At 40.4% G+C, this 9973-nt stretch overlaps 1 pseudogene; it reads right to left on the bottom strand.

The window, feature by feature from the left end:
• Window positions 1–8449: 8449 nt before the first annotated feature.
• Window positions 8450–9221, bottom strand: LOC124851310 (annotated as a pseudogene).
• Between the last annotated feature and the right edge of the window lie 752 nt (window positions 9222–9973).

Consider the following 9973-nt stretch of genomic DNA (forward strand, 5'->3'; position numbering starts at 1 on the left):
AGTAACTATAAGCTGCTACTTTAAAATCTGTCACAATTCACATTAAACACATGGACATTAACAAGTACAAATAATTACAAATGCATAAATCTGTTTAAACACCACTTAACTCTTGCAGGGTTCAAGACCCTCCCCCAGGGTGTGGCTTTAGCGTTGGTCCGGCTTAACTGAAAGTGTGTTTGGGGGCAATTGCCAGTCCAGCGCAGTGAGGCGTCTCCTCCAGCTGCAGGGGAGCCTCGTCAGGACACCGAGGAGCAGGCAATAGCACTCCTAAGTCCCCACTGTCACTACCTCACCTGCCTAAAGCAGGAACCTAAACGGCATGCAAACTTCTACTGCCCTGTAACGCTCACCAAGCTCCAATCCTCAGAGACACACGCGGCCGCTCAAACTGCCCCCTCTTAACCCCCCTCACAGGTGTAATGACTTTCTCCATCCCTCCCTGGCACACAATGTCACTCAGTACAATACTGTCTACCTTTAGTTTCTCTGTTCCGCTCCTCATGCCATTTCTTAATCATTTATGATTTAATTATGCTTTTAGCTTCAGCCTTATTGTAAGTTACTGTCATGTTTACTTCTGATTTCTTAGTTGCATCCTTTGCATATTCATCTGACAATTATTCCCCTCCACCCCTACATGTGCTGGAACCCATATGTATCAGAACAGGGAGATGGAGGACCCAAGAATGCACGGCCACGAAACAGATTAGCAAATAAGGGTTTTATTTCAGTCCAGTTCGGTACAGGGTAATCAAAAACACAAAGCAAAAGTATCCAAAGGAGCAGGCAAAAAGAGTAACGGTAGGAAAACAGGAGATCGTCATACACTGAAAAAACTCAAGGAGAGAAAGGCGCTGGAACGAGGTGACACAAGGAACACAACGAACTGGCAACTGAGGGAAGACACACATGGTTTAAATACACAGACCATCAGCAGATGACAAGGGGCAGGTGAGTGTGCTTAGGGCGGAGAGCTCAGGCAGGCTCTATCTGCCACGGCGATATGATTCTCCATGATTGTTGTGTTTTTATTCTGAAGATAGTTTCAGCTATTTCTATCATAATGTGCTGTCTTCCGTCTGACTGAAAAGTCTTGACACTTAATATAGCACTACTTGAATCTGAGCCTATTAAAAACTTTGCTTGACTTGACCTCTTCTACCCACCTGAGTGCAAAAAGAATATTCCCCTGTAAAAACTGATAAGTGATTGTTAACTCTTTTGTTTGACATGACATTGAACTCTGGGATGATTAAAGCGACTCCTTCTCTATTGTTGGATGCATTTGATGCATCCGCTTATATTTTAAGATACTCAGAATACTGTCTTTCTATATGTGTATTGACTTGTCTTGTATCTATATTTCCTATTTTCCCATATCAACCCCTGACTTCAAATAATCATGGTGGCATTATAGAGAACGGCACAGTGGGGCGTAGCATTATATCCCCTATCTTTATCTCCTTAACTGCGTTTTCTATTGTCCAACCAAAACTCTTGATCTGTTTTTTCTCTCTCTTGACAATTTTTAAAAACCCTCCGAGTTGGATGATTCCCATTATGGCCTTTTATGTTTGCCCAGTATTTTAGTGACAACTGCTCTCTTCTAACTTGCAGTGGCATTGCATTTCACATATTTTCTTTTACTCCTTGAAAATAAACAAGTAGCATATGTTGTTAACTAGGAAAGTGTTTTAATGAAGATGTGATGTTTAGAATGAAGTCCAATGACATAATAAATGTTCTGACTTCACTATCTGTCCACTTTCTCACCTAGTTCTTCCTGCACATACCAACACATAATGTGATAATAAATTAAGCAAACAAACAGAACATATGTTAATATATGTAAGAAGTGGTTAGGGAGAATCCACATTTGCTGAGAGTATATCATTACACTACTTAGTATAGTATTGTAATACTATAGTATTGTAATACTATAGTATTGTATAGCTTTATGGCTTTATTCCGACCCACTATATTTAATAAAAGAAAAGTGACACAGCAAATGAAATAGTTGCAAATAATCCTATTCTTCCAACAGTGACTACCTGAACTTCTGCACGAAAGTTGTTGTTCCCACCAAAACTATACGTTGCTTCCCGACAACAAGCCCTGGGTTACCTGTAACGTCTAAGACCCTCTTAACAAGAAAATATGGCGTTTATAGATGGATACAGGGCAGAGCTGAAGTGTGTTCAGGGAGAACTCAAGGTCCAGCTGAGGGAGTTAAAGGAGTCTTACAGGAGTGGAAAAGAAACTTCAAGACAACAACATGAAGGAGGTCTTGGAGGGTATGGAAACCATCACGGGATGCAAAAAGAAGAACAGCAGCACAGTAGATGGAGATGTGATGAGAGCAAACCAATTCAAACACTTCAACAGGTTTGATAGCCCTGCTGCTCCTCCTGCCACTACCTGTCCTGTCCTCCTTCCCTCACCTTCCTCATCAGCCATAGATCTTCCTCTCCCCCAGGCTGCCATCATGGACAAAGCAACCCCTTCACTGCAGACGAGGGTCAGAGGAGAGCTGAGAAGGCTCTGTGCGTCCCAGCAAAGCAGCTTGCCCAGACAAGTTGTGTCCAAGAATGCTCAAGGCCTGTGCTGCTGAACTGGGGGAGCCCCTTTATCATGTTTTCAACCTGAGCCTGCGACTGGGGAGGGTCCCGGAATAATGGAAGAGATTTTGCATCATCCCACTCCGCAAAAGGCAGCAGCAAGTGATCTGAATGACTTCCAGACCTAGTTGTTGGAGTGGCTTTTGCTCCATCTTCTTCGACCCCAGGTCCCACACACTCGACCCACTGCAGTTTGCCTACCAGGAGAAAGTGGGTGTGGAAGACTCCACCCTCTTCCTGCTACAGAGGGCATACTCTCACCTTGACAAAGGGAGGATTATGTTTTGGGATTTTTCCAGTGTCTTCAGTACCATGCAGTCCCTCATACTGACAGACAAGCTAACAGAGATGAGGGTGGACTCACACCTGGTAACCTGGATTACTGTCTACCTCACAGGGAGACCACAGTATGTCAAGCTGAGGGACTGCATCTCTGAGACTGTGGTTAGTAGCACTAGTGCACCGCAGGGCCTGTGCTCTCTCCTGTCATTTACCCTCTACACCTCTGAGTTCAAACACCACTCTGAGTCATATCACATGCAAGTAGATAACTACAGTTGCAGACTGCGGTCTCAGTCCTGCTCAACAGACAGACATGGAGGTCTTTCATCCCCCAGGCCATGCATTACAACTCCTCTCAGATATGGTGAAATTAGAGTGATTGATACATTAACCATGTCACTAGGCTGGCGGGCCTCACCATTACTGGTGTTATTTTTATTCAATTTTATTCATAGAAATGATGCCAGACTACTTAAAGGTCCAGTGTGTAGAATGTGTGACATCTAGTGGTGAAGGTGCATGTCACAGCTGAGCCCACTCACCTCACCCTCCCCTTCCAAACAAGAAAGAGAACCTGGGGTAACCTTCAGTTTTCATAAAACCTCAAAAGCTGTTTAGTTTGTCCAGTGTGGGCTACTATACCATAACCTTAGAACCTCATGAAGACCCCACCCAATGTAAATATAAAGTATTTAAATATAAAGAGCCCATTCTCAGGTAAAGAAAACACAAATTTGTACAATTTAGATGTAACACACTTGTGAAAACATCACTAGGATTTTTTTATATTCAATTTCTGTCAATAGATCCCTTTCACCTAAATCTTACACACTGAACCTTTAAAATAAAATAATTAGGTACGTCACTTAAGTTGTTAGCTGTCCATTGTTAAATGCAGACTGACCAACACTGTTAGTGGCTAACATTAGCCACTAACACTAATCTCAACGTCAACTAATGTTTTTTTACACGATTAACAGATTTATAAATGTAGATTCACACCAAGCAACCATAACCAGTCTTTTTTCTAACTTTCCCCTACCATCTAATTGTACGTGCACTCGTTCCATTCCCGGTGTCATTTAGATCCTGTTAGCCTCTCTCTCGGCAGGTTCTCACTCACTCACACACACTCACACACTCACACACACACACACACACACACACACACACACACACACACACACACACACACACACACACACACACACACACACACACACACACAGCAGGAGCAGTGGAGAGACAGGTTAAGGGTAGATGATGATGTCAACTCGTTACTTGAAATGAAAGCATCCCAACAAGAGCAATTTATTAATTCAATACATTTAAAACCCAAAGATGGACTGACTTAACCCCAAACGTCTGAAATTATTTTATTAAATATCTGGCAACATTATTATATTTTTTGGGGTGCCGAGATCAAATTTATAGTCTAGAACTGCCCTGCCAGTAGTTTTTAATACTGGTTGACTTGCACCCTACTCACTACCTCTCAAACATCATACAATATGTAACACTTCTTTACACTTTTCAATCACTTTTTCAATGTGTGTTGACCAAGTAAGATTCTATTCAAACCATATACCTAAATATTTGAAACATTGCACCATTTCTAAGCTTTGTCCATAAAGTTTAATGTGTTCTGCTCTTTAATTATCCTACTTGTAAAACAAGGTGTCTTTGTTTATGAAAAAAAATAATGTAAATCCCCACTCCGTTGCCCATGTTTCTACTTTGCATATGCTTCTTGTGTTTTTTTTTTTACTGTAATTATATAGTATTTCTTCCTCTTTTCTCAACTATCATATCATCTTCAAATAATGCCATACCAATTGATCTGTCTATAATACTAAAAATGTAATTTATAAGGACTGAATGGTAAATGGTCTGTATTTATATAGTGCTTTTCTAGTCTTGATGACAATCAAAGCGCGTACAATGCAATGACACAGAAAACAACACTGGGCTTGTGCCTCTCTTGCAGAGGCATTTTCCAACAAATACTTTCTTCTTCTTCTTCTTGTTCAATAGCAGTTGGCATTACCACCACCTACTCCACTGGAGTGTGGATCAGACAATTGACTTACAGACTAACTTGATGATGGTGTTCTGATGCGCACGCTTGTCCCCAAGCTCTGGTTTCTACATACTGATTCTGTGCACCAAATCGTAGTTCCCAACCATTTTGTTCCCATGGCCTAAGTTTAGCCTATGACTATAGCATGTCCGGTCATTTAGGAATCAGAAAAACATAGTGTGTCCTCCGCTATTTTTTCTGACCTGGATTAAGTCTGACATAGTAAAGATTATGTTGTTCATGCCAAACCAAATCAAATCATGCCACATTTCGGCTAAAAGCATGGTGTAAATTATGCCATCTTGAGTAGCATTAGGTTGAATTAGTCACCATTAACCTCAATTTAAATTATGGTCTGATAGAATAGGATTTTGTGGAGGTACTATTAGATGTTCAATTTTTAAAATCAATATTGTAATCTGAGATTAATTAATTTACTAAAACAGCCTTGGATGACAATGATCATAAAATGATTGGGGAGGCAGTACGTCCTCTCACCAAAGGTCGGCAGTTTGTTCCCAGTAATCCCCATGATTCTTGTATGAATGTGTGTGTGAATTAGGTGAATGGCATTAAACTGTACTGTAGAATGAGAATGTTTCTTACCTTCTGTTTCCTAATATTATTGTTACATTGTTTTTTGCATTCTGTCACCAAACAATACAAATAAACAGATTAGGAATATTAAGACAATAAAAAACAGTTTGTACATAGTTTGTAACCTGAAGGCTAATAATATGTTCTGATAATTTTTGTGTTAATGATTAAATAAAAAGCCTAAAAAAGATTAAATAAAAAGCCTAAAAATCCCATTGCATACAGTGTATGAATTAATATTGCTATGGCTATGTCCACTATGTAGGCCTAATCTCAAAGCTTTCTATGTCAGAAAATGGCCATTGAAAGTTATAATTAGCTGTTTTTTGTTGATGATGAGGAATTCAATAAGAAGGGGGACCTATGCTGGTTACTTTCAAACATTAGTATTTGGGAAGGAGGACACAGGCTTTTTCAATAACTAATGTGTTGCGCCAGGTATTTCATGTCTATATTAAAACATACAAGCCATTTATTCACACATTTCTTAATTTGGGTACTTATTTACCTATGTAACCTTACTGTTCAATTTGCTTGGCTCTTATATATATATACACACTTCTACTTCCATGTCAGGTGTTTCGAGCATTAATACAATTCAGACTAGAAAAACTGCACTGCGGTTGTATGCCTCAGCTAACCAGTGTTTCCGTCTACATACATTTTATTTTCCTCATTCGTTTAAGGTCACTCGACCTTTACCTTTGACTCACTGAAATCAGATCAGTTCATCTCTGTGTCAAGTGACCTTGATCAAAGTTGAAGAAATCCCCTCACAGCGGTTGTAGGAGAACCACCATGCAGCCTGCGTTTGTGTAAATAAATATTAATGTTGGTTTTGATATGTTCTTAAATTATCCAGGTTTGTAGTTATATTTTTATACAGTTGGAAATATATTTTTGTTTAGTGTGTCTGCTGTATTTAATTATATTCTGTTTAGATTGCTGTTTGCGGCTTGTTTGCAACATTGGGAAGCCGTATTGCAGTTCAGTGCACATGCATGTTGTTGATAATGACCGCATGAAAATGCTCGTGCATTGAGTGTGAAGTCTGAGCAGTGGATCACAATAAGTTTTTGACTGTGAAAAGAAGACATGTCGTGAAAAAGACAGCATACATGAGGAGCCAATATAAGGTGTCTGTAAATTGTGCTGGAACTGGAAAATAAACCCTTTCAAGATTTACCTGCCTCCTGGAAGTGTGTCGACATTGGTTTCACAACAGAGCAAAGTATATATGTTGGACGAGTCAGACTTAAACACTCTGGGCTTAATATAAGTAGCCTTTAGTAATGTGGTCCAGTAAAAGCGGCCACTACAGCAGTCTTGAATATCATTCAAAGAGGACAAAATATTTTGTCTGTCCACTCTGAACTTGACTATGGACCACCCAATTCTAAACTGTTAATCCATGAGTCAAGTAAGACAGGTCTGCTAATTTTGAAAGAATTCCTTTCAAATATCCCATTCAAAAGGCAAGACATGGTTTTAGAGGTCACAGTAACTGTGACCTCCAGCCTATAATCAGGTGTGCTAAAGTGAATCGTGCCAGATGTAATAAAATTCCCTATAGGCAGTCTGACATTCAAAGGAACGTGAGATCACACCATGATCTTAGAAATCAATCAGATAATTCTTGAATCAGAGTGAATGTTTGTGCCAACTGTAGAGGATTTCCCTTAAAGGCGTTCCAGGAATGTCGCATTCACAAGGGAAAAAATGTGCTTTGTAAAACTTTTCACCACAGTAGTTAATTCTTAAACTGAGGTTGTAGCATTAAAAATACCCTCAGCGATTAGGTTTCAGGGGTTAAAGGTCTGATGACCGTTTATGAATCTAGTCCCAGAAAAAAAATATATACTGTACACAAACTGCACGGGCTGGCGGAGGCATACAACCGCAGTGCGATAACAGTGCCTGTGAAACCTCTGACCATTATTAGTATCCATTTTTTGCAATTAATTTCCGGTTGGGGGCCAAAAACACGCTAAACCACAAGATAATCATGTACTGTCATTATCTTATGTGGAAATTGGAGTCACAATTCTAGATAGTTTGACAACAAAGTCGTGGGATGAGCACATTAGAAAAGCCTACGATTAAGAACCTTGAAGGTTTTGAATATTTATGCACATCTCTGAATATCTGCACATCTCAATAAATGTCCATACTTAACATACATTTGTAATAGTAAAAACACGACAAACCAAACACTACTGCTCATATTTTATTTAACATTGGAAAATGAAGGGACCACGTCGATGTTTTACAGTTATCTTTCTGGACAACAATATGGCTTAGTGTTTGACACTATACCCACCATAATCAGAACACAATCTGTCTTTCAGATTCACACACACAGCAATGATAGACTGAATGCACGAGTTCAGCTTCAAGTGGAGTTCTGATAGTTACGAAGAATTCAGCCATACATTCAATTTGATGTTCCACATTTTGTTAGTCAAAAGCCATTCAGATTACAAAAGGCACAAAATTACATTAGAGTTTTCACTGAAACCAGTGAGCAAATGACTAGAACAACCAAGTGCAACAGCAAGATGATGTGGTCAGGGGCCCAGTTGTACTGATATCGCACTCCAAATTGAGCACAACCATCCTGAAGTACACGTTACCGGTGGACAATCAGGTAACTTTGATAAATATAATCCCCATTTCAAATGGAGTTGTTAACTGGAATACGGATCATATAATTTGGCCACTGACACTTTGTCATGAATGATTATTGTAGAAAGAAAAAAAAGCACACTTGTATGTCGCCTGACCACATACTAAAATGTCAGTTTAATCGCCATTTCAGTGCAAAGCAACCACCCACACACACTGGGAGGACTGTTCAGCTGACAGCAGTTCAGTCTTGGTACAATAGGAAGCCAGAAGGTGCTGTACTTTAGGTGCTGCCATAGATAGCACCCACCGATGCAAAGCGAAGCCAAACTTGGTCCCCTTGGAAGAGAGGCAGGATAGGCGTGGTTGCTGGGACCAATCTCGTCTGAGGAGCTCCATCATTGGCATAAGCGGACACCATCACATCCTCGTTGCGCATGAGGTTGATATAGAGCGGCACAGTGATGGCGAGCTTCCAGAATGTGGAAGATGAAGACATACGTTCCGTTGACAGGGCAGGTGGAAACTGGCCGATACGGGTAGCCGTACATCTCCCCAGATTGCTGTGTAGCTGGTCAAACACAATAGGTTGGTCCAGATTACGCGGGGCAAAGTTGGCAGTGCGAGAGGCAGTGAAGGCCACTTGCAGGAGCTGGGAGGAGTGGGTGAGTTGCATTGGTAACATTGCAGGGTGGTGTTGGCTGTGGGGGAGTAAGTGAGACCTCCACATTGGAGACTGACAATGAGTCACCTAGCCCAGAAGTCAACAATGGTGAAGGATCCCTCGGTCTGGGCTACTCAACCGGGAACAATCATCCCATGCTGTAACAAAAAAAAAAAGAAGCAGAATTGAAGGGTGCAATTATGGCTACCATGCACTACAGGTGGTTTAAAACAAAATTGAGACTTTGACAAGTATGCAACTATATATAGTTTTGGCCCAGAAAACCCTCCATAGACAAGCAACCAAGAGCAGTGTCTTCTTTGGGTAGACAGGGGGCTTTCAGGATCATCATCCTGTGTTTAGTTTCTCACTCCAACCCAGACCCTTCGAACCAATGATCAGAGTGAAAGAACCTGGTTATTAGGCAATGCATTTGTTTACTTTTTGGGTGTGAAAACAAACTGAACTAAGTGGTAATGAGAAAAAATGTTAATCGAACTCATCATCATTTTGAAGAAGAGAGCTAATTATAGGTTTGAAAAAGCCCCTGAACACAGGATTTGATCCCATCCATAATTAAATAAAATTCACGAATTTATCCAACAACATCACCCCAACAATCGGGGCACACTTTATGAGTAAAAGTCAGTACAGCAAGCTGTTGACAGAGAACCCTTTGACTTCATCCTACAAACCAGATTTTTCATCACCCCAAATAAAGTTGCTTCTTTTTCCCCGGACCTTCATGCCCATGAAAATATTTCCAAATGACTTATGCCACTCTATTACATCAGAAACAAGATATTTTTCTCCCAGATACCAGGGATGTGTATTCAGACCGATAGAGATTCTGTTGCTACCAAGTGCAGAAAAATGTATTCTCGTAAGAACCCATGAGCAGTTTACAAACTACAAGAAAGCAGTGCTGATAAGTTAGAACTTTGGTTCTCCTACAGGAGTTATTCCTCCCTCCTTCATTTTGTGTTGGTATCAGGGTCCTGAAAATACCGTAAGAGGAATTGTCATATACATTATACAGTCAAAGCAGACAAAGCAGTGACTTTACCTCAGGGCAGAGTCAGTATGTGCTTCTTCGCTGCATGA

This window comes from Hippoglossus stenolepis, chromosome 22 (genome assembly GCF_022539355.2).
Source record: "Hippoglossus stenolepis isolate QCI-W04-F060 chromosome 22, HSTE1.2, whole genome shotgun sequence".
In the NCBI taxonomy this organism is placed as follows: domain Eukaryota; kingdom Metazoa; phylum Chordata; class Actinopteri; order Pleuronectiformes; family Pleuronectidae; genus Hippoglossus; species Hippoglossus stenolepis.